The sequence below is a fragment of the Hylobates moloch genome, unplaced genomic scaffold, assembly GCF_009828535.3.
Source record: "Hylobates moloch isolate HMO894 unplaced genomic scaffold, HMol_V3 SCAFFOLD_5, whole genome shotgun sequence".
NCBI lineage: Eukaryota > Metazoa > Chordata > Mammalia > Primates > Hylobatidae > Hylobates > Hylobates moloch.
In genome coordinates this window covers 100,638,346-100,664,897 of record NW_026652280.1, presented here as the reverse complement: position 1 = coordinate 100,664,897, position 26,552 = coordinate 100,638,346, and positions in this window count along the sequence as shown.

Below are 26,552 nucleotides of genomic sequence, written 5' to 3'. Positions count from 1 at the left end.
CCTACATTGCTCTTTGTCTTAAAGTCTGTTTTGTCTGATATTATCATAGACAAACCAGCTTTCTTTTAGTGAGTGTTTACTTGTAATATTTGCAATCCTTTTACTTTCAACCTTTCCAAGTTCTTTTGCTTTAGATGTATTAATGTATACAGCTGTATTAAAAAGTCCTAACTGATCACGTCTGTAATCCCAGCACTTTGGGAGGCCGAGGTGGGCAGATCACAAGGTCAGGAGATTGAGACCAACCTGGCTAACACGGTGAAACCCCGTCTCTACTAAAAATACAAAAAATTAGCCAGGCATGGTGGCGGGCACCTGTAGTCCCAGCTGCTGGGGAGGCTGAGGCAGGAGAATGGCGTGAACCTGGGAGGCAGAGCTTGCAGTGAGCTGAGATGGCACGCCACTGCACTCCAGCCTGGGTGACAGCGCAAGACTCCATCTCAAAAAAAAAAAAAAAAAAAAAAAGTCCTAACTGATCATCCGTCTTGTTACTGTTAATTTTGTTCCGTGTATATTTATTATGATTTTTTTTTTTTTTGAGATGGAGTTTCGCTCTTGTTGCCCGCGCTGGTCTCGGCTCACAACAACCTCCGCTTCCCAAGTTCAAGTGATTCTCCTTCCTCAGCCTCCCAAGTAGCTGGGATTACAGGCATGCAGCACCACACCCAACTAATTTTTGTATTTTTAGTAGAGATGAGGTTTCTCCATGTTGCTCAGGCTGGTCTCAAACTCCCGACCTCAGGTGATCAGCCCACCTCAGCCTCCCAAAGTGCTGGGATTACAGGCTTGAGCCACCACCCCTGGCCTATTATGATTCTTTATATATTTAGACTTTGATTCTTCCTTTTTTATTTCTATTTGTTCTACATTTTCTAGGTCTCTGGGCTTTTTTTTTTTTTTTTTTTTTTTTGAGACGGAGTCTCGCTCTGTCGCCCAGGCTGGAGTGCAGTGGCGCGATCTTGGCTCACTGCAAGCTCCACCTCCCGGGTTCACGCCATTCTCCTGCCTCAGCCTCTCCGAGTAGCTGGGACTACAGGCGCCCGCCACTACGTCTCTGGGCTTTTTTTTTCGGGCTTTTTTATTTTTTATTTTTGATTAACTGAGTTCTTCTTGCACCTTTCCTCCTCTTCCATGTTTTCACTAAAGATTTGGAATTATACTTTATTTTTTTAGAGATTACTTCAGAAATGTGTCATGTATTTTAATTTAACAAGGCATAAAGTTTAAATATGTTTACCATTCTCTTCTAAATAGCATAAAACGTTTAGAATATTTTAATTATTTTCTTACCTTTTCTGACTTATATGGTACTGTTGTCTAATTTTTTGATTCTTTCTTTTCTTTCTAACTCCACAAATTAGTAATTGTCATTTTATTTTACATAGGCAATGTTAGGATTTATATACAGGGAAACAAACAAAGCTAATATGAGGATGTGTTTGCAAAGTAGCTGCCACTAAATGCATCTGGGCAGCTCAATCTATGGGGCTATCCTCCAAGAAGTCGTATAAAGTGTGTCTCGGGAAACTATGCTTGAGGGAATAGTTTAAAGATATCTTCAATCCCTCAACAAACTGCTTTGGGAAAAGAAGAGAGGAATTTCTCTACTGGCTTTTGTTTTTCCTGTTATGAGGGTCAACTCTCCTGCCCTTCTGTCTCATACATATGTGTCCCCTGGTGTTTGATGACTCAGCATCAACAGAAGGGTGGAAAGAAGCATGTGGTATTGGTATGGAATAAGGTCTTGTCATCGTGTGCCTGCATGAAGGTGAATGCAATCCATGCAAAGTTAGTCCTGTGAACTCCAAATATCAGAGACAGGTCTCAGTCAATTTAGGAAGTTTATTTTGCCAGTTAAGGACGTGTGTCCATGACACAGCCCGAGGAGGTGGTGACCACATGTGCCCAAGGTGAGTGGGGTACAGCTTCATTTTATATTACATTCTATATTAAATTTTATATATACATTCTAGGGAGACATGAGACATCAATCATCATATGTAGGATGTACTTTGGTTTGGTCCAGAAAGGTGGGACAACTTGAAGCAGGCTTCCAGGTCATAGGTAGATAAGAGACAAATGCTTTTGAGTTTCTGATTAGCCTTTCCAAAGGAAGCAATCAAATACACATTTATCTCAGTGAGCAGAGGGATGACTAAGTTCTGTCTGTTCTTTGTCCCCAAGGAATTTCCTTTTGGGCAAATTGTGAGGGAGGTGTGTAGCTTTTTTATCTTAGTAGTTATCACTTTTTAGGAATAGAATGGGAGGCAGGTTTGCCCTCAGGAGTTCCCAGCTTGACTTTCCCCCTTGGCTTAGTGATTTGGGATCCCTAGATTTATTTTCCCAACAGCAGTGACTGGAGCTGGATTCAAATGTCCTGGAGACAGGTGAGGCCAAGAGAATCTGAAGTGGGGCATATAATGAGAAATAAAGAAAGAGAATGTTCTCAAAGGAAGGAGGAGCATTTTAGAGATACAGATATGGAGAAAGCACTATTATTTTAGTGATATGCAAGAATAGTAATTTATTTCTGATGAAGGAGTCCTATTATATGAACTCTTATAAATGTGTTTTTACTTCTGTGAGCCTTTTTTTGCAATCTCCAAAATTTAAGGTTAGAAACACATGAATTTGAATTCCTAATATTGGGAATAATTAGAAATAGAGGAACAGGCTACTGGGAAAGCGTAAAAGAGGTTTGTACCTGTGGATGTTTTTTGCTTGATAGTTTGGAAGAGATAAAGAAAGCCAAGGCAAAGAAAAGGCTTTAGAATGGTCCATCTCAGCATCGCTCCCAGGAGTGGTGCTGAATTATGTGTCACAATGTCTTGTTTTGTTCCAGTGGGTTCTCAAAGTTATTACTGGCAGAATTTTGCATTTGAGAAATTTGAGAAATACCCCGGGTACTGTTAATGGCTTCCTTTTTCAAGTTCACTGAGCTAGGCAGAATAAATAGAAATCATCCAAAGACATTGCAAACCAGACCAAGCCTCCCATCAAGAACAGTTAGGAAAGCTGTTCAAAATATTTTTAAAATATCTGTTTGGAAGCATTGGAGAACTACCAAGATAGAAAAGAACTTAGGGGTCAAGATTCTGGAGAAGGGGGATTCCATAGAGGTGAGACAAACATCTGGCACCACTGAGGTGTTCCTAGTTTCAAAGTCAAACCTGAGAAAATGAGAAGCTGAGCAGAGCTTTTGGAAGTCTCTCTGGGCAGAGGAAACAATAACTGTGGTTCAGGGCTCATCAACAAGAAGGAGTTCTAGTAAACATCCCAGACTTTCTTTCTTTTTTTTTTTTTTTTTGAGACGGAGTCTTGCTCTGTCGCCCAGGCTGGAGTGCAGTGGCGTGATCTCAGCTCACTGCAACCTCCGCCTCTCGGGTTCAAGTGATTCTCCCGCCTCAGCCTCCTAAGTAGCTGGTAAACATCCCAGACTTTCAATTGGGATTCCTAAAGGGCTGTATCCTAGGAGTAAGGATGATCCAAGATTGACTAACTCTCAAAGACTGAAACTTGGTTTGAAGCAACTAATTTTAGATTTATTCTGGTGCCATGCCCCTACCTTAACCGTTCCTATAAATAAGAATAAGTCCTCTCTGGGTGAAGATAATATTGTCCAGTACCTCAAATTATTGCTATAACTTTTCATACACAATGTCCAGCATGTAATGAAAAATCGGCACACAAAAAAAGACAAGACTACCAAAAGTTCAGTTACAAGACAGACAATAGAAAGAGACCTATGGAAGATCCAGATAATGAAAAATAGGCACGCAAAAAAAGACAAGACTGCCAAAAATTCAGTTACAAGACAGACAATAGAAACAGACCTATGGAAGATCCAGATATTGGAGAAATCATACACATAATTTAAGATAACTGTGATTAATGTGTTCCAGAAATTAAATTACAAGATGCAGAATTTCAGGAGAGAACTACAGACTATAAAAAAAGAATCAAATGGAAACTCTAGAACTGAAAAATTCAATAAATGAAATTAATAATTCAATAATGGGTTTAACAGTTGATTAGAAGCAGTTGAAGAGAGAATAAAAGAAAAGATTAGTCAGAAGAAAATATCTAGGCTGAAATATGGTGAGACAAGGAATATAAAGTACATATAAGAGCATGAGAGATGTTTGAGGCTGGCTCATAAGAGATGTTTGTGGCTCATGCCTGTAAATCCCAGCACTTTGGGAGGCTGGGTCAGGTGGATCACTTGAATCCAGGAGTTTGAGACCAGCCTGGGCAACATAACAAAACCCCATCTCTATAAAAAATACAAAAATCAGCCAGGCATGGTGACACACACCTGTAGTCCCAGCTACTTGGGAGGCTGAGGTGGGAGGATCACTTAAGCTTGGTGGTGAAGGTTGCAGTGAGCTAAGATCATGCCACTGTACTCCAGCCTGAGTGACAGAGTGAGACCCTGTCAAAAAAAAAAGACTAGTATCTTCTACCTAGCTAGAAAAAAAAGATTTTTGAAACAAGGTGAAAACATCTAGCATGTGTAACTGGAGTTTCAGAATGAGAAGAGAGAGAATGGAGCACAGGCTGAAGAAATATTCAGAGAGATAACAGCTAAGAATTTCCCCATACTGTCAAGAGATGTTGATCCATAGATTCAAGAAGTGCTAGTTCAACCTCAACAGGGATAAATACAAAGGAATCTACTCCTAGGCAGATTACAGTAAAGCTGTTGAAAACAAAAGCAACAATTAGACAGTTAAATTTTCTTTCTTTTGAGACGGAGTCTTGCTCTGTCGCCCAGTCTGGAGTACAGTGGCGTGATCTCAGCTCACTGCAACCTCCACCTCCCTGGTTCAAGCAATTCCCTTGCCTCAGCCTCCCGAGTAGCTGGGATTACAAGCATGTGCCACCACGCCTGGCTAATTTTTTTGTATTTTTAGTAGAGATGGGGTTTCACCATGTTGGCCAGACTGGTCTTGAACTTGTGACCTCAGGCAATCCACCTGCCTCGGCCTCCCAATGTGCTGGGATTACAGGCATGAGCCACTGCGCCTGGCCCGACTGAGTTAAATTTTCAATAAAAACTATGAAAGCTAAAAGACGGTGAATTTTAACTTAAAAGCACTTAAAGACAATAAGTAACATCCAAGAATTCTATACCCAGTGACGCTATCCTTCAGGAATGAAACAAAAATACAGTTTCACAGAAAAAAAACCTGAGAGAATTTATCCCTAGAAGAATCATAGTAAAGCAAATACTGAAGAGAGTTATGGAGAAGGAAATGATTTCAGATGGAAGCATAATAATTCAGAAAGAAATAAAGAGCAATGGAAAGGGTAAAACTCCAACAATATTTTGTGGATTAAAATTTATAGGAAATTTAAATATATAGACAATAATTTTATCAAAAAAGGAGTGTGATCAATAGATATAAAGTTCTAAGTTCTTTGCATTGTCCAAATGTGGTAAAAGTACTAATTTTTATTATACTTTAAAAAGTTAAGGATTCATGCTGTAATCTAGAGTAACCATTGAAAGAACAGTAAGAGAAGACAAAACTAATAAGCTAATAGATAAAGAAAACAGGATTTGAAAAATTCAAAAGAAGGCAAGAAGGAGAGAAAAAGAAATACAGAATACAGAATCAGTAAGATAGATTTTAAGCCCAAATATGTCAGTAATTACATTAAACATAGATGGACTAAAAAGTCCAATTAAAGAGGAAGATTGTCACACTGGATTTAAAAAAAACACACACAACTATATGTTAATTATAATAAACACACCTTAAATATAAGGACACAGAAAGTTTGAAAGCAAAAGAATGAAAAAAATATAGATACAACACAAATTCAAAACAAAAGAAAGCAGATGTAGCATAAAGACTTTAATGTATAAAGCAAGATAAGAAGTGAATAACCAGCCTGGGCAACATGGTAAAACCCCATCTCTAAGAAAAAAATACAAAAGTTAGCTGGGTGTGGTGGCACATACCTGTAGTCTCAGCTACTAGGGTGGCTGAGGTGGGAGGATCACTTGAGCCCAGGAGGTGGAAGTTCCAATGAGCTGAGATCACACGGCTGCACTCCAGCCTAGGCAACAGACTGAGAGCCTGTCTCAAAAAAATAAAATTAAAATAAAATAAAATAAAATGGAATAAACAGAAATGTTTCATAATAATAATGGGGTCAGCTCACCAAGAAAATACAACAATATAAAATTTGTATGTACCTAATAACAAGACATCAGAATATAGAAAGCAAAAAAAAAAAGACATAACTAAAATAAGAAATAGAGAAATCCTTAATTATAGTAGAGTAGATTTCAATATACCTCTCTTGTTAACTAGAAAACTATCAGACAAAAAAATCAGTAGGGATATAAATAATTTGAAAGATGCAATAAATATTACTGAAATGTTACATATAGAACATTGCAACAATTGTTGTTGACTATACATTCTTTTCAAGTACACATGGAACATTTACTGAAATTGACTATATGTTGGATCATAAAGCAACTCAACAAATTTAAAATGATTAAAATCAAATGGAGCATGTTCTCTGGTCACACTTAAATTAATTTAGAAATCAATAATAAAAAAGGTAACTAGAATATCCCTGAACGTTTGGAAATTAGCAACATACTTCTAAATACCTAATGGATTAAAGAAATCACAATATACATGGAAAGATATTTTGGACTAAATAATGTTAAGAATAGCTAAGCTTACAAGATGCAACAAAAACTGCCATTAGAGGAAAATTTATAGCCTTAAAATTGAAAATGTGTCAATTGAACCATAGAATATATATAGAAATAATGACATAGTTTAAAAAAGAAAGCCTGAAAATGGTGATGTAAGTATCCATCTCAAGAAGTTAGAAAAAAAACACACACACACACACACGCACACACAGTAAATTAAACACAGAAAGTAGAAAGAAAGGAAATGATAAAGATAGGAGTAGATGTACCGTGAGTTAAATAAAAAATGAAAATAAAAATAAAGATAAGAGTAGAAACAAATAAAATAGAAAACAGGTTTATAATAGAGACTCAATAAAGGCACAAATTGGTTTTTGGAAACAACTGATAAAATAGAAAAACTGATAAAACTGATCTAGAATAAAAGAGAGGAGGCACAAATAAAGTCAGAACCAGAAAGGGGACATAGCTATAGATCCTATTTAAGAGTAGTAAGAATTATAGATGTTTGGGTTTTATTCCCAGAGTTACATATTGAATTGGCGTGGGATACAGCCTGGGCATAGAGATTTTCAAAAGGACCTTGGAAATCTAATGTGCAGCTGATTTTGAGAACGTTGGCTGTAGGGTGATCTGGTTGGGCCACTGTTGGAGAATCCCTGATGTTGGTATATTTGGTTTTTTTCTTTTCTCTTAAGCTGTTCAAATTCCCCTGTGAAAAACCTTCCATTTTCCTGCCTAGAGGATATAACCCTGGTTGATAACTTTCTGATAACTGAGCAGAGGAGGAGGACTGAGGGGTCTTAACATTTAAGGAATAAGCATTCCCTTTATCCTGTTTTCAGAACAATAACCTTAATCTCAACTGTATCTGATCCCAAACTAGAGGCCCTAAGTTTTACTTTCTTCATAGACTAGGCCTAAGTCTTTCTCTGGAGCAGGATAGGGGCCAACACAAGGCCTCACAGTATGGAGAAAGGGGATGGATACTCACGCTGTTTCTTTTTTGTTTAAAAAAATTATGTTCGATTCAAGGGGTGGCTACATGTCAGGTTTGTTACATGGACATATTGCACAATGCAAGGTTTGCACTTCTATTGATCTGTCTATTGATAGCAAACATAGTACCCAATAGGAAGTTTTTCAGCCCTTGCCTCTCCTGCCTACCTCCCCACTTTTGGAGTTCCCAATGTCTATTGTTCCCATCTTTACATCCATGTGTACCCAATGTTTAGCTTTCACTTGTAAGTGAGAATATTCAATATTTGGTTTTCTGTTTTTGTGTTAATTCACTTAGGATAATAGCTTACCGTCGCATTCATGTTGCTGCAAGGACATAATTTTGTTCTGTTTTATTGCTGCATAGTATTCCATGGTGTATATATACCACATTTTTGTTATCTAGTTCCCTGTTGATGGGCACCTAGGTTGATTCCATGACTTTGCTATTGTTTACAATTATTATTGTAGCACACCCTTCAGTTTAGTTAGGCCTCCTCCCCCTCCTCCTTTTTGTTCTTCATAGACTATTTTTTAGAGCAGTTTTTGATTCACAGCAAAACTGAGCAAAAGGCACAGAGATTTCCTGTGGGAAACCCCATTCTCCCATACATGCATAGCCTATCCCCTATTAACATCCCCCACCAGACTAACACATTGGTTATAATTAATGAACCTACACTGACACATCATTATCACCCAAAGTCCATAGTTTACATCAGGGGTCACTTTGATGTTGTACATTCTGTGGGTTTGGACAGATGTATAATGACATAATTACCATTACGTTATCAAACAAAGTCATTTCACTGCCCTAAAAATCCTTTGTGCTCCATGGATTTACCTCTCCTTCACTAGTAACCTCCAGCAACCACTGACCTTTTCACTGTCTCCATAGTTTTGCCTTTTCCAGAAGTAATAGACTTGGAATTATACAGAATGTAGACTTTTTAGATTGGCTTCTTTCACTTAGTAATATGCATTTAAGTTGCCTTCATGTCTTTTCACGGCTTAATAGCTTATTTCTTTTTAGTGTTGAATAATATTCTCTTGTCTGGATGTATCATAGCTTATTTATCCATTTATTTATCTACTGATAGACATATCCACTTATTTATCTACTGACAGATGTATTAGTTGCTTTCAAATATTGGCAATTATGAATAAAGCTGCTATAAACATCTGTGTGCAGGAGTCTTAGTCTGTTTTCTGCTGCTACAATAGACTACTACAGACTGTGTAACTTACAAACAATATAAGTTTATTTGGCTCATGATCCTGGAGGCTGGAAAGTTCAAGAACATGGCATTGGCATCTGATGAGGGTTTTAGGGCTGCATCATCTCATGGTGGAAGATGAAAGGGCAGGAAGGCACACACAAGAGTGAGAGAGAAAGGTGGCCAAACTCATTCTTTTTATTTTATTTTTTATTTTCATTTTTTTAGAGACAGGGTTTTGCTCTGTCACCCAGGCTGGAGTGTAGTGGCATAATCATAGCTCACTGTAACCTTAACACCTGGGCTTAGGTGATCTTCCTGCCTCAGCTTCCTGAGTAGCTGGGACTAAAGGCACATGCCATCACTTTTGCCAATTTTTTTTCTTTAATTTTTTGTAGAGACAGGATTATATTGCCCAGGCTGGTCTTGAGCTCCTGGCCTCAAGCAATTCTTCACTTCTTGGCCTCCCAAAGTGCTGAGTTTACAGCCATGAGCCACCGCATCTGGCCAAAATCATTCTTTTATCAGGAACCCACGCCCATGATAACTAACCCATTCCTTAGATAATGGCGTCCATTCGTAAGAATCACCTCTTAAAGGTCTCACCTCTCGACACTGTTGCATTGGGGAGGAAATTTCCAACACATGAACTTTGGGACATATTTATACCATAGGAACAGATTTTTGTGTGAACCTAAGTTTTCAGTTCATTTGGGTAAACACCAAGGAGTTTGGTGAGTGAGTGCTGGACTGTGTGTTAAAAATATGTTTGGTTTTGCAAGAAACCACTACACTGTTTCCAAAGTGACTACACTATTTTTGAGACTCTGTCTCAAAAAAAAAAAAAAATAATAATTGTACATATTAATGAGGTACATGTGATATTTCAATACATGTTTACAATGTGTAATGATCAAATGAGGGTCCAGTTTTTAGCTGGGTTGTTTACTTTTTTATTACTTAATTTTAATAGCTCTTTGTATATTTTGGATAACAGTCCTTCATCAGATATGCCTTTTGTAAATATTTTCTCCTAGTGTGGTTTCTGTCTTTATTCTCTTGACAGTGTCTTTCACAGAGCAGAAGTTTTTAATTTCAACAAAAGTCCAGCTTATTAATTCTTTCTTTCAAGGATTGTGCCTTTGATGTTGTATTTTTTTTGTTTGTTTTTGAGACAGATTCTCGCTCTGTCACCCAGACTAGAGTGCAGTGGCGTGATCTCGGCTCACTGCAACCTCTGCCTCCTGGGTTCAAGTGATTCTTCTGCCTCAGCCTCCCAAGTAGCTGGGACTACAGGCACATGCCACCACACCCACCTAATTTTTGTATTTTTAGTAGAGATGGGGTTTCACCATATTGGCCAGGCTGGTCTCGAACTCCTGACCTCGTGATCCACCCACCTTGGCCTCCCAAAGTGCTGGGATTACAAGCGTAATTACAGGCCTGGCCTGATGTATCTTAAAAGCCATTGCCAAACCCTAGGTCATCTAGATGTTCTCCTATGTTACCATCTAGGTGTATTACAGTTTTAAAAGTTTTTATAGCTCTGCATTTTGTATTTAGGTTTATGGTCCATTTTGAGTTAATTTTTGTTAAGTCTGTGTCTAGATTTTGTGTGTGTATGGATGTCCACTTATTCCAGTATCATTTGTTGAAAAGGCTATCTTTTCCCCATTACATGCCTTTGCTTCTTTGTCAAAGATCAATTGACTATATTTATATGGGTCTATTTCTGGATTTTCTATTCTGTTCCACTGCTGTATTTGCTTTTTTTTTTTTTTTGCTGGTATCACACCACTTAATTAAAATATGGGTGCAGTGGCTCACTCCTATAATCCCAGCACTTTGGGAGGCCAAGGCGGGTGGATCACCTGAGGTCAGGAGTTTGAGACCAGCCTGGCCAACATGGTGAAACCTCATCTGTACTAAAAATACAAAAATTAGCTGGGCCTGGTGGTGTGCACCTGTAATCCCACCTACTTGGGAGGCTGAGGCAGGAGAATCGCTTGAACTGGGGAGGCGGAGGTTGCAATGAGCTGAGATCACGCCACTGCACTCCAGCCTGGGGAACATAGCAAGACTCCATCTCAAAAAAAAAAAAAAAAAAAAGTATTATGGGAGGAAGTCTTGAAGTCTGGTAATATCAGTTACACAACTTTTTTCTTCTCTTTCGATATTGTGTTAGCTATTCTGGTTCTTTAGCCTCTCTGTAAAACCTTAGAATCAGTTTGCCAATATCCATAAAATAACTTGTTGAGATTTTAATTGACATTGCATTGACTCTATAGGTAAAGGTTGCTTTCATTTTTGAATGTTGGGCTTTTACTCAGCTACCTTTTTTTTTTTTTTTTTTGAGACAGAGTCTCACTTTGTCACCCAGGCTGGAGTGCCGTGGCACAATCTCCGGGGGCCTCCACCTCCTGGGCTCAAGCGATTCTCCCACTTCAGCCCTCCAAATAGCTGGGACTACAGGCATATGCCACTACCCCTGGCTATTTTTTTATTTTTTGTATTTTTGATAGAGACAGGGTTTCACCATATTGCCCAGGCTCATCTCAAACACCTGAGCTCAAGCGATCCTCCCGCCTTAGCCTCCCAAAATGCCATGATTACAGGCATGAGCCACCACACCTGGTCTCAGATACCTAATTTAATTATCTTATTAGTCATCGTAATTTTTAATGGATTCTTTTGGTGTTTCTGGGTAGACAATACAATATTGTCCAGAAGTAGTGATGATTTTGTCTCTTCCAATTTCGCTTTCGCTCTCTTTCGGTCTTACGGCATTGTCCGTGATCAACAGTAAAACTTAGCAGTGATTTCCTTGTCTTGTTCACTCCATTTATTTAGCAGAATTTATTGAACTCCCATTATGTATTAGGCATAGTTTTACCTGCTGAGGATACAGCTGTGAAAAAAATAGTCAAAGTACCTGCCCTGATGAAAATTGTACTTTGGTTTGGAGAAGAAAAAGACAGAAAAAATAAATGAGCATATAATTTCAGGTAGTATAATGAAGAAAAATCAAGCAGAAGAAGGAGAAAGACAGTTGTATTCATTCATTTTGTGTTGCTATAAAGGAACTTTAACCTGAGGTTGAGTAATTTATCAAGAAAAGAGGTTTATTTGGCTCCTGGTTCTGCAGGCTAGATAAGAAGCATGCCATCAGCATCAGCTTCTGGCGAAGGCTTCAGGAAGCTTCCACTCATAGCAGAAGGTAAAGGGGGAGCAGGCCTGTCACATGGTGAGACAGGGAGCAAGAGTGAGAGGAGGAGGTGCCACGCTCTTTTAAACACCCAGCTTTCGTGAGAACTAAGAGAGTGAGAACTCAGTCATCACTGAGGGGAGGGACCCCAGCCATTCATGAAGGATCTGCTCCCATGACCCAAACACCTCCCACCAGGCCCTGACTTCAACTTTGGGGATCCAATTTTGACATGAGATTTGAAGGGGACAAATATCCAAACTATATCAACATTATGTCAATTTTCTTCTTTAAAAATAGCTTTATGGAGATATGATTTACACTCCATAAAATTTATCAGTTTAAAGTACATAATTCAATATTTACAGTTGTGCAACCATCACTCATAATCTAGACTCAGAAAATTTTCATCAACCCCCAAAGAAACCCCATACCCTTAGAGATCATTCTCTGTTCCCACCAAACCAACCTTTCCCCAGTCCTCAGCAACCACTAATATAGTTTGTGTCACTATAGATTTGCCTATTCTGAATGTTTCATATAAATAAAATTACACAAGATGAGATTTTTGTTTGTTTTTTGTTGTTTGTTTTTTGAGATGGAGTCTTGCTCTTTTGCCTAGGCTGGAGTGCAGTGGCACAACCTTGGCTCACTGCAACCTCCACCTCCCAGGTTCAAGCGATCTTCCCACGTCAGCCTCTTGAGTAGCTGGCATCACAGGTGTGTGCCACCACACCTGGCTAATTTTTATATTTTTAGTAGAGACGGGGTTTCACCATGTTGGCCAGGCTGGTCTTAAACTCTTGACCTCAGGTGATCCACCCACTTCAGCCTCCCAAAGTGCTGGCATTACAGGTGTGAGCCACTGTGCCTTGCCTGTTTGCTTGTTTTTGACACAGGGTCTTGCTCTGTCACCCAGACTGGAGGGCAGTGGTGCAATATCAGCTCATTGCAATCTCAGCCTCCCCCAGCTCAAGCAATCTTCCCACCTCAGCCTCCCAAGTAGCTGGAACTACAGGTCCAGGCCACCACACCCGGCTAATCCTTGTATTTTTTGTAGAGACAGTGTTTTGCCACGTTGCCCAGGTTGGTCTTGAACTCCCAGACTCAAGCAATCCGCCTGCCTTGGTGGATTTGTAATCCCAAAGTGCTGGGATTACAGGCATGAGCCCTACACCAGGCCCTATGTTAGTATTTCATTCCTTTATAATACCTAGTAGTATTCCATTGTGTAGATATGCCAAATTTTGTTTAGTCTTTCATCCGTTCATGGAACTTTGGGTCATTTCTACTTTTTGGCTATTATGAATAATGCTGCTACGAATATTTGTGTACTGCTTTTTGCGTAGATATGTTTTTATTTCTCTTGGAATAGATAGCTAGGAGTAGAATTTTACAGTCATATGATACTTCTATGTTTAGCATTTTGAGGCCTGGTGCTGTGGCTCACACCTGTAATCCCAACACTTTGGGAGGCCGAGGAGGGTGGATCACTTGAGGTCAGGAGTTTGAGACCAGCCTGGCCAACATGGTGAAACCCCATCTCTACTGAAAATACAAAAATTAGGCCAGGCGCAGTGGCTCACGCCTGTAATCCCAGCACTTTGGGAGGCCAAGGCAGGCTGATCATGAGGTCAGGAGTTCAAGACCAGCCTGGCCAACATAGTGAAACCCCATCACTACTAAAAATACAAAAATTAGCCGGGCATGGTGGCACACACCTGTAGTCCCAGCTACTCAGGAGGCTGAGGCAGGAGAATCACTTGAACTCGGGAGGTAGAGGTTGCAGTGAGCCGAGGTCGAGCCACTGCACACCAGCCCGGTGACAGTGGGAAATTCCATCTCAAAAAAAAATACAAAAATTAGCTGGGCATGGTGGTGTGTGCCTGTAATCCCAGCTACTTGGGAGGCTGAGGCTCAAGAATCACTTGAACCCGGGAGGCGGAGGTTGCAGTGAGCCAAGATGGCGCCACTGCACTCCAGCCTGGGCAACAGAGTGAGACTCTGTCTCCAAAAAAAAAAAAAAAGATAACATTTTGAGGAAATGCCAAAGTGTTTTTCAAAATGTTGGCACCATTTTACATGCCTACTAGCAATGTACAAGGGTACCAATTTTTCCACATTTTTGTCTGTCTTTTTAATTATAGCCATTCTAGAGAGTGAAGTGGTATCTCATTGTCGTTTTGATTTGCATTTTTCTAATTGATTCTACTGATGTTGGATATTTGTATATCTTCTTTGAAGAAATGTTTATCCAAAATTGTTACCTATTGTTTTAATTGAGCTATTTGTCTTCTTATCAAATTATAAGAGTTATTTAATAGTCTGAATTTAAATCAGATATGTTATTTGCAAATATTTCCTCCCAGCTTGTGGGTTGTCTTTTCACTTCCCTCATGATGTTCTTTGAAGCTCAAAAACTTGGTATTTTGATAAAGTCTGAGTTATCAAAATTTTTTCTTCTGGCTTGATGTGGTGGCTCATGCTTATAATCCCAGCACTTTGGGAGGCTGAAGTGGGAGGATCACTTGAGTCCAGGAGTTCAAGACCACCCTTGGCAACATAGTGAGACCTAGTCTGTACAAAAAATTTTAAAAATTAGCCAGTTGTGGTGGCACATGTCTGTAGTCCCAGCTACTTGGGAGGCTGAGATGGGAGGATCCCTTGAGCCCAGGAGGTTGAGGCTGCAGGGAGCTGTGATCATGCTACTATATGCCAGCCTGGGTGACAGAGTGAGACCCTGTCTCAAAAAATTTTTTCTTTTATCACTTTTGGTATCATATGTAAAAAAAAAAATATTGCCTTTTGGTCCTATGATTTCTTCTAAGAGTTTCATAGATTTAACTCCTACGTTTAGGTCTATGATCCATTTTGAGTTAGTTTAGTGTATGATATGAGGTAGGGGATCCAGCTTCATCTGTTCAGATATAGATATTCGGTTATCCCAGTACTGTTTGTTGAAAAGACGATTTTTCTCCATCGAATTGTGTTAGTGCTTTCGTCAAAAATCAGCTAACCATAAATGTAAGGGTGTATTTCTGGACTGTTAATTTTATTCCACTGTCTATCATACCATGCTCACACACTTTTTTTTCTTGTTCATTGTTAGTATGTGGACGTATAATAGATCTGTATATTTATCTTATAAACTACAATATTGCTGAATTTATTCATTCTAATAGTTTTTAGTAGCTTCCTTAGGATTTCCTATACACAAGACCATTTTACCGGTGAAAGATAGTTACAATTCTTCCTTTCCAGGCTGGTTGCCTTTTATTTCTTTTTCTTGACTAATTGTACTGCCTGGAACTTCCAGTACAATGTTGAATAGTGGCAAGAGCAAATATCCTTATCTTATTCTCAATCTTAATAGAAAGGCATTCAGTCTTTTCCCATTGAATAGTTGCAAGATTTGCATACATGCCTTTTATCCACTTGAGGAAATTCATTACTATTGCTAGTTTGTTGAGTGTTGTTATAAAAGAGTTTTGGATTTTATAAAATGCTTTTTTTTTTTGTATCTATTGAGATGATCATGTGGTTTTTCTTCTTTATTCTATCAATATGGTGTATTACATTAATTTATTTTTGAATATTAAACCAAACTTGTAATCCTGGGATAAATCTCACTTGGTCATGATATATCATCCTTTTTTATAAGTTGCTGGATTTGGTTTGCTCGTATTTTGTTGAGGGTTTTTCATCTATATTCACAAGGAATAGTGTTCTACAGTTTTCTTGTGATGTCATTGTCTGTTTTTGGTATCAGGGTAATTCTGGCCTTCTAGAATGAGTTGGGAAGTGTTCTCTCCTCTTCTTTTCTGGAAGACTTTGTGAGCGACTACTGTTTTTTTTTTTCTTTTCCTTTTTTTTTTCTTTTGAGACAGAGTCTCACTCTTGTCATTCAGGCTGGAGTGCAGTGGCATGATCTCAGCCAACTGCAACTCCTGCCTCCCTGGTTCAAGCGATTCTCATGTCTCAGCCTCCTGAGTAGCTGGGACTACAGGCATGCGCCACCACACCCAGCTAATTTTTGTATTTTTAGTAGAGATGGGTTTTCACCATGTTGGCCAGGCTGATCTTGAACTCCTGGCCTTAAGTGATCCACCTGCCCCAACCTCCCAAAGTGCTGAAATTACAGGCATGAGCCACCGCCCCCCACCTGTTAGTTCTTTTTTAAACGTTTGGCAGAATTCACCTGTGAGGCCATGCGAACCTGGGCTTTTCTTTTCTTTCTTTTTAGTAGAGATGGGGACTTGCTCTGCTGCCCAGGCTTGGACTTTTCTTTGTGGGAAGTTTTTAAATTACGAATTCAATCTCTACTCATTTTAGGTTCCTTTAGATTTTCTATTTCTTACTGAGTTAGTTTCAGTAATTTGTGGCTTTCTAGGAATTTTTCCATTTCATCTAAGTGACCTAATTTGTTGGCACACAGCTGTTTATAACACTTTTTCTAATTTCCATAAGGTTGGTACGTATGTTCCCGTTATGGTTTGAATGTATGTATCCCTCCCAAATTCATATTTTGGAACTTAAACCCCAAGGTGATGGTAATAAGAGAGGAGGCCTTTTGCAAAATGATTAAATCATGATGGTTGCATCCTCATGAATGGATTAATGCTCTTTTAAAAAGAGGGTAAAGGGAATGCCTGGGTGCCTTTTGCCCTTCCATTTCTTTTTTTCTTTTTGAGATGGAGTCTTGCTCTGTCCCCCAGGCTGGAGTGCCATGGCGCGATCTTGGCTCACTGTAACCTCTGCCTCCCGGGTTCAAGCGATTCTCCTGCCTCAGCCTCCCGAGTATCTTACAGGCACCCACCATCATGCCCAGCTAATTTTTGCATTTTTGTAGAGATAGAGTTTCACCATGTTGGCCAAGCTGGTCCTGAACTCCTGACCTCAGGTGCTGCACCCACCTTGGCCTCCCAAATTGCTGGGATTACAGGCATGAGCCACCGTGCCTGGCCTGTCCTTCCATTTCTTCTGCCCTGTAAGAACACAGCATTGGTCTCTTGTTGTCCCCTTGTACCATGTGAGGACACAGCAAGAAGGTGCTGTCTTGGAGAAAGCAGCTCTCACCAGACTCCAAATATGTTGGTGCCTTAATCTTGGACTCTCAAACCTTCAGAACTGTTCTTTATAAGTGATCTGATCTTAGGTATTTTGCTACAGCAACACAAATACACTAAGACAATTTGCTTTTGCACTTTTGATTTTAGTCATTTGAGTCTCTCAGTCTAGCTGAAGGTTTGTCATTTTTGTTGATCTCAGAGAATTGACTTTTGGTTTTATTGATTTTATTAGTTTTTTTCTTTGTATACCCCATTTCATTTATTTCTGCTTTAATCTTTGTTATTTCCTTCTGCTTGTTTTGGGTTTCATTTGCCTTTTTCATTTTAATTTCTTAAAATGGAAGTTTAGATTATTTATTTGAATTCTTTCTTCTATTGTAATTTAATTTAATTTATGTATTTATTTTGAGACAGAGTTTCACTCTTGTTCTCCAGGCTGGAGTGCAATGACGCCATCTCAGCTCACTGCAACCTCCACCTCCCCGATTCAAGCGAGTCTCCTGCCTCAGCCTCCTGAGTAGCTGGGATTACAGGTGCCAGCCACTATGCCCGGCTAATTTTTTGTATTTTTAGTAGAGACGGGGTTTCACCATGTTGGCCAGACTGGTCTCGAACTCCTGACCTCAGGTGATCTGCCTGCCTCAGCACCTCAAAGTGTTGGGATTATAGGCGTGAGCCACTGCGCCCAGCCTTTCTTCTATTTTAATACAGGTGTTTACAGCTATACATTTTTCTTAAGCACTGCTTTCACTGCATTCCACAAGTTTCAGTATGTTGTGTATTTGTTTTGATTTGTCTCAAAGTATTTTCTAATTTCCATTGTGATTTCTTTAATTTATCGGTTATTTATGAGTGTATTATTTAAATTTCACGTATCTGTGAATTTCTGAATTTTGTTTTGTTATTGATTTGTAATTTAATTCCACTGTGGTCAGAAGATGTATTTTGTATATCTCAGCTCTTTTAAATTTATTGTGACTTGTGTTAGGGCATAGCATATGGTCTATCCTGGTCTATTCCATTCACATTTAAATAGAATGTATATTGTGCTATTGTTGAGGGGAATGTTCTGTAGATGTTAGGTCTAGTTGGTTTACAGTATTGTTCAAATCTTTTATACCTTTGTTGATTTTCTGCCTGGTTGTTTCAGATAATTTTTGGCACTCTAATGCTACCTTAAAAAGCCACCCCAAACCTCAGTTGGCATACAACAATCCACATGTGGCTCACAAGTCTGTGGGGTTCAGCTAATCTGGGTTGGGCTTCCTTGTGTGTCTGCAATTAGCTGTTAGCTGTGGGTTGTCTGAAGGCTCAGATGATCTTAACTAGGTTTGCTCACATGTCTGAGGTTCAGCTGGCTATAGACTGATCTAAGATGGCCTCAGCTAGAACAATTGAACGTTTATTATGTTGAGGTAGTTTCTGTCTAATCTTAGTTTGACGAGTTTGTTTGTTTGTTTGTTTGTTTTCTGAGATGGAGTCCTCGCTCTGTCTCCCAGGCTGGAGTGCAGTGGCGTGATCTCAGCTCACTGCAACCTCCGCCTCCCGGGTTCAAGTCATTCTCCTGCCTCAGCCTTCCAGTAGTTGGGATTATAGGCGCATGCCACCACCCTGCTAATTTTTGTATTTTTAGTAGAGACGGGGGTTTGCCGTGTTGGCCACGCTGGTGAATATCAGGTGATCCGCCCTCCTCAGCCTCCCAAGTGCTGGGATTCCAGGCATGAGCCGCCACGCCTGGCTGGTTTTTTTGTTTGTTTGTTTTTTTGTTGTTGGTTTGTTTTTTTAATCATGAAAGGGTGCTGAATTTTATCAGTGTCTTTTCTGCATCAATTGAGATCATAATGTGATTTTTGTTTCCCTTATTCTGTTAATGTGGTGTATTGCATCAATCAATTGTTGTATGTTAAACCAGCTTCGCAACCCAGAGATAAATTCCACTTTGTCATGGTATGTAATCCTTTTAAAATACTGCTGTATTCAGTTTGCTAGTATATTCCTGAGGATTTTTGCATCAATGTTCATAAGGGATATTATAATGTAGTTTTTCTTTTTTGAAGTGTCTTTAACTTTGATGTCAGGGTAATGCTGGTCTCATATGGCAAATTAGGAAGATTTCCCTTCTCTTCCATTATTTGGAAAAGTCTAATAAGGATTGGCATTAGTTTTTCTTTAAATGCTTGGTAGAATTTATCAGTGAAGCCATGAAGTCCAATGTTTTTCTTTGTTGGGAGATTTTTTAAATTACTGCTTCAATTTCCTTACTAGTTATAGGTCTATTCAGATTTTTATTTCTTCATGATTTAGTCTTGGTAGGTGGTGTGTTCCTAGGAATTTTTCCATTTCATATAGATTATCCAATTTGTTGGCATACAATTGTTCTTATAATCCTTTTTATTTCTATGGAATCAGTAGTAACGTCCCCACTTTCATTTCTGATTTTAGCATTTTGTCTTTCCTATTTTTTTCCTTAGTCCATCTCACTAAAGGCTTGTCAACTTTGTTGATCTTTTCAAAGAAACAATTTTTGGTTTCATTGATTTTTCTCTATTGTTTTTTCTATTCTCTGTTCTGTATATTGCTCTAATCTTTATTATTTCCTTCCTCCTGGAAGTTTTGGGTCTCATTTGTTCTTCTTTTTCTAGTTCCTTAAGTTGTAAAGCTAGGTTGTTGACTTGATATCTCTCTTGTTTTTTTAATGTAAGCATTTACAGCTATACATTTCTCCCTTAGCACTGCTTTTGCTGCATTCCATGTTTTGGTATGTTGTGATTTCGTTTCTGTTTGTCTCTAAGGATTTTCTAATATTCCTTTAGTTCGTTCTTCCATCTAATGGTTGTTTAAAGTGTCTAATTTCCACAAATTTGTAAATTTTCCGGTTTTACATCTGTTACTGATTTCTAACTTTATCCTGTCATAGTTGGAGAAGATACTTTGTGTGATATATATCTTTTAAAATCTATTGAGACTTAATTTTTGCCCAAACATATGGTCTATCCTGGCAAATGTCCCATGTGTGCTTCCAAACATATGCCTATGTTCTTGTTGGGTAAAGTGTTCTTTATATGCCTGTTAGATCTAGTTGGTTTATTATGTTGGTTAAGTCCTCTGTTGTCTTACTTATCTTCTGTCTGGTTGGTCTAGCCGTTATCGAGAGTGGGGTATTGAAGTCCAACTACTATTGTAGAACTGTCTATTTCTTCCTTCAGTTTTTGCTTTATATATTTTGCTTTATATATTTTGATGTCATCAGGTGCATAATATATATATTATGCTTTATATATTTTGCTTTGTATATTTTGATGTCATCAGGTGCATAAATGTGTATAAGTGTTATGTTTTCTTGCTGTTTCGATCATTTTATTAATATGTCATATTAATATCCTTCTTTGTCTCTTGTAACCTTTTTATAATCTGAAATCTGTTTTTACCTGACATTAGTATAACTACCCTTGCTCCCTTTTGGTTACTTTGTGTGAAATATCTTTTTCCATTCTTTCACTTTCATTCTACTTGTGTCTTTGAATCTAAAGTAAGTCTCTTGTAGACAGCATATAGTTGGACAACCTGTTTTTATTCATTCTGTCAATCTCAGGTGTCTTTTGATTGGAGAGTTTAATCCAACTTACACTTAATTACTGGCCGGGTGCAGTGGCTCACGCCTGTAATCCCAGCACTTTGGGAGGCCGAGGCGGGCGGATCATGAGGTCAGGAGATCAAGACCATCCTGGCGAACAAGGCGAAACCCCATCTCTACTAAAAATACAAAAAAAAAAAAATTAGCTGCATGTGGTGGGGGGCACCTGTAGTCCCAGCTACTCGGGAGGCTGAGGCAGGAGAATGGCGTGAACCTTGGAGGCAGAGCTTGCAGTGAGATGAGATCGCGCCACTGAACTCCAGCCTGGGTGACAGAGCGAGACTCCATCTCAGAAAAAGATTAAATAAATAAATAAATAAAGTAATTACTGATTTGGAGGGACTCAGTTCTGTCTTTTTGCTATTTTTTTCCACACGCCTTATAGCTTTTTTGTTCCTCATTTTCTGCCTTACTATCTTCTTTTGTATTTAATTTTTTGTAGTGAAATATTTAAATTTCTTTCTGATTTCTTTCTGCATGTATTCTATATCTGGTTTTTTTTGTTTGTTTGTTTTTGTGGCTACCATGGGGATTACATGTAACATCCCAACATTATAATGCTCTAATTTGGATTTATACAGCTTCACTTTAGTAACATACAAAACCTCTGCTTCTTTACCATTCTCTCCCCACCCCTTTTGGTTGTTGATATCACAGAATTATGTCTTTATACATTGTGTGCCCCAAAACATAAAGCTATAATTATTTTAAATTTATTAGTCTCTTACGTTATGTAGAAAACAAAATGTGGAGTACAAACCAAAGTTATAATAACATTTAGACTAACAATTTCTTAAATCACGTGGAAAATAAAAAGTGGAGTTATAAACCATTTTTACAATAATACTGGCTTTTATGATTTCTTATGTGTTTGCCTTTATTGAAATCTTTATTTCTTCATACAGCTTTGAGTTACTGTCTAGTGTCCTTTCATTTCGCCTTGCAGGACCCCTTTGAGCATTTCTTGTAGGGTGGATCTACTGGTAATGAACTTTCTTAGCTTTAGTTATCTTGAGATATCTTAATTTCTCCTTCACTTTTGAAGGATGCATTTGCTGGATGTAGGATTCATGGTTAACAGTTTTTTTTTTTCTTTTAGCACTTCAAATATATTGGCCAGCTGCTTCCCGGACTCCAAAGTTTCTCATGAGAAGTTCTCTGATAATCTTAATTAGGATCCCTTGTGTGTGACAAGTTGCTTTTTTCTTTCTGCTTTCAAGATTCTCTCTTTGTCTTTCAAAAGTTTGATTATAATGTGTCTCAGAGTGGGTCTCTTTAGTTTATTTTACTTCTTGGGTATCTATATTCATGTCTTGTATCAAATTTATCATGTGTATATATTTGTGTAACCACCACCAAAATCAAGATAAAGAACAGCTTCATCATTGCAAGGCTCCCTTGTGCTACCCCTTTATAGCCACAACCAGTCCCCCTTCCCCTCATTCCTAATTCTTGACAACCATTAACGTGTTCTCCATCTCTATAATTTTGTTATTTAAGTAATGTTATATAAATGAAATAATACTGTATGTAGCCTTTTGAGATAGGCTTTTTTTTTTCAACTCAGCATAATTCCCATAAGATTCATCTAGGTTGTTACACGTATTAACAGCCCATTCCTTTTTATGACTGAATCCTAGTCCATGGTATGGATATATCAGTTTGCTTAACCACTCGCCCATTGAAGTATACTTGGGCTATTTTCAGTTTTGAGATATTATGAATAAAGTGGCTATAAACATCTGAGCATAGGTTTTGGGTGACTATAACTTTTCATATCTCTGGGATAAAAGCCCAAGAATGTAATTGCTGATTTTATTCTTTTTTAGAGAGTACCTTGGATTATCTTGGCTCTTTGCTCTTTCACATATATTTTAGAATTGGTTTGTCAAAATTATGAAAAACACTTTAAAGTTTTGATAGAAATGGCATTGAATCTATGAGACATTTGGATGAGAATTTAGGATATTGAGACTTTCTAGCCATTGATAATATTTCTCTCTTTTTACTTAATTCTTCTTAATGTATTTCAATAAAGCATCATGATCTTCTTTGTATCAGTACTGCAATTATTCCCAGGTGCCTGTACCAGTCAGGAAAGACTGGTTGTGTTATGGCAATAAAACAACCAAAAAAGTTTATTTCTTCCTCATGCTACATGTTCATCATGAGTCAGGGGGCTCTATTCCACATTTTAATTTTTTTCTATCTAATTTTTCACCTTCTAAAATCCTTAGAATGTTCCACATTTTTATTATTCTTACTTTGGGGCTCAGCCTGAAAGGGAAGCTACTGTAGAACATTGCCAGTTGTGGAGAGAAAAGAGAACTTGGAGAAGCATGCACTGGCTCTTAGGCTTCTGGCTGGGAGTCTGTCACTTCTGCTCACTCTGCATTGGCCAAAGCAAGTCTAAGGCTAGCACTTGTCATATCATGTCTCTCTCTCTCTCTCTGTGTGTGTGTGTGTGTGTGTGTGTGTGTGTGTCTGTCTCTATCTCTCTCCACATGTACACACACCCTCTCCAAGCATCTTGGGAGCCCTGAGCCAACACATAAGAAGTCTAGCTACCCTGAAGCCACCATGCTAGAGAGATCATGTGTAAAGACTTCACAGAAGTAGTGAGAGATGCCTCCAAAACTGAGCCGGCAAGTATTCTCTCTTTTTCTATCGTCCATAAAAACTCCTATAAGATTGGAATGATCTTCTCCTTGAAAATTTCATATAACTCACCTGGAAAATATCAGGGCTTGGTATTTTCTTTGCAGGAACACTTTAAATACTGGTTGAATTTCTTTAATTATTATAGAGCTATTCATTCTGCCTTTCTAGTCTTGAATCTGTTTTGGTAAATTATGTTTTCTAGGACGTTTTCCATATCATCTAAGTTTTGAATTATTGGCATTGATTTGTTTATACTTTTATGTTTAAATGTTCACTAAAACCATAGTTATACATTTTATCTCCTTTTCCGTTTTCAGTATTGCTTATCTGTACATGCTCTCTCTATCTCTGTCTCTTAAATTTTTCCAGAAGTCTTTCAATTTCAAAGAATCAATTTTAGCTTTGTTGATCCTCTGTTTTCAGTTTCATTACTTTCTCTACTTATTGTTATTTTTTTCTTCCTACTACTTTTCTCATGTTTATTCTGCTGTTCTTTTTCTGATTTCCCAAGTTGGAGATTTAGCTCATTATTTTTATCCTCTCTACTTTTTAAATTATAAGCATTTAAAGTTATTAGTTTCCAACCTTTTCGGTGTTGAAGTCTTAATTTAGCAATTTTGTTTTTTATTTCTAGAATTTATGTTTGACATTTTTTCATATCAAGGTCATTTTTATAGTCTTGTTCCTTTATCATGTTTTAAAATCTTCTTAAAAACCTGTCAATTCCTCATTTGTTTTACTTCATATGGTCATGTCAATGCTGAAGTCTTTGCGATTCTGATTTTGCTGTTAATTTCTCTGCTGACTTTCTTTTTTTTTTTTTTTTTAATGAGATGGAGTCTCGCTCTGTCACCCAGGCTGGAGTGCAGTGGCGCTATCTCAGCTCACTGCAAGCTCCACCTCCCAGGTTCACGCCATTCTCCTGCCTCAGCCTCCCGAGTAGCTGGGACTACAGGCACTCACCACCATGCCCAGCTAATTTTGTTTTTGTAGTTTTAGTAGAGACGGGGTTTCACTGTGTTAGCCAGGGTGGTCTCGATCTCCTGACCTCATGATCTGCCCCCCTTGGCCTCCCAAAGTGCTGGGATTACAGGCATGAGCCACCGCGCCCAGCCTCTCTGCTGACTTTCTCATATGGCGTCTTTTCCTCATGTGTATCCTGTAATTTTCACTGTGATCTCATGTTTGTTGGAACTGCACCTGTAAATGATCTTCAAAATTTACATTAAAGGTGTATTCCATTAGAAAGAATTTGTTTTTCCTCTGCTAAGTGTATTAGGGACACACCAAACTTGGGACCACTTTACATTCTTGGCTTGGAATTGTTTTGACCAAACAGGTAGCATGAATTTTGGCACCAATGCTTTGTGAAGGACAACTTAATGCTTATGAGTTATTTTGGGGGAGATTTTATTTCATTTTATTCAGAGGTATGTCCTTCTCCTTTATGAGACAGGCTTTTCTTTCTAGTTCATTCTTTCACTGACAGGATAGCCCTTTGGGGGCCCTGACTTTATGGAAGATTTTACAACGAATTCTCCAGCTTGCAAGGGCACTAAGCTTTGCCTTTTGGTTTATAAAATAGTTGATAGTGATAGGTTACTGGGGCTCATAAGATGCCCATTGGAAAGCTGCTGGATTCAGGGCTCATTCACCCACTGGATTTGTGCTGTTGATTTATTTTGGACTCTGAGGAATTCCCTTACTCTCTTGCCAGCTCAGCTATGCATAAAAAGAGATTTTTAAAAAGATTTTATTCAGTACTTTAAGGAGTTTTTTTAGTAGGAGGGTTTTTTGTTTTGTTATGTTTTTAATGATAACTTGTCTTCTATGTTGCCAGAATGGAAGTCCCATTTATTCTTCAACCCACTCCAGTCTAGTTTCTATCTCTACCACTTCATTAAAACTGTTCTTGTTGAAGCTATCAGCCATCTCCCTGTTGCCATATTCAGTGAACCTTTCAGTGTCTTTGCCTTATTTAACCTATTCAGCACATTTTATCACATCCTTTTTCTTGAAACATTCAAAAAGTGGTTACAAATGATATTAAAATTATCTTTATGGCTTCAAAACATATTGTTTATTTCACTGCATCACGATGCATCAACATTGATACTGAATACATATGTATATTAAGTATTTAATAACATTGGAATCAATATAATTCATGATAAAAGTATTTTCAAAATCTTTAGGTTCCTTATGTGACATCTGCCATTTACTCATACAAAATGAGATCAAAGCAATATACTGAGGTTAGAATAAATATATAACTAACTTTCAGTTTATTATGAACATACCTATTCTGTGAATAGAATATTCACAGAATATTATGATGTAATACCTATTATGTAATACTATCAGGATGTGATACCTCTCCTTATACTAATAATCACCCTGAACCATCAGTAAGTCATTAATGTGTCACAACTAGAAAAGAATAAGTTTTTGGTGAGGATATCAATTAATAAGCATGGCTAGCCACTGCAGATAATAAACTTAAAATTCCTTAGGTTGGCATTCAGGTCTTAACTTACTCCTCCAGCCTTATTACTCCCAAGAAAAGTTTACCTTTCCCAACAATATGGTCTAGTTCTGCTCTGAATATGCTTATCTGCTTTTAAAAAGTTATTTATAGAGACAGGGGCTCACTATGTCACCCAAAGGGAAGATCACCTGAGGTCAGTAGAGTGCAGTGGCACAATTATAGCTCACTGTAGCCTTGAACTCCTGGGCTCAAGCAAGCCTCTCGCCTCAGTCTCCCAAAACACTGGGATTACAAGAGTGAGCCACCACGCCTGGCCTGCTAATTTACTTTTCTACCTATGCATCTTCATTTATGTGCTTCCCTTCCATACTCCCCTCTACTTTTCTCTAATTCTGCCCAATTTTTCGTTCTTTCAAATTGTACCTATTAAATTCCTCCACCTTCAGGAAACCTTCCAGGCCATTTTAATAATCATAGGACGCTCCTGGCCTAGCTCCTAATGGTCCCCGCCTCTGGTATTAGTGCTCTTGTATAATCCTCTCCCCCTGAGTGTGGGCTGGACCTAGTGACTTGCTTCTATAAGCAAATAGAATACAA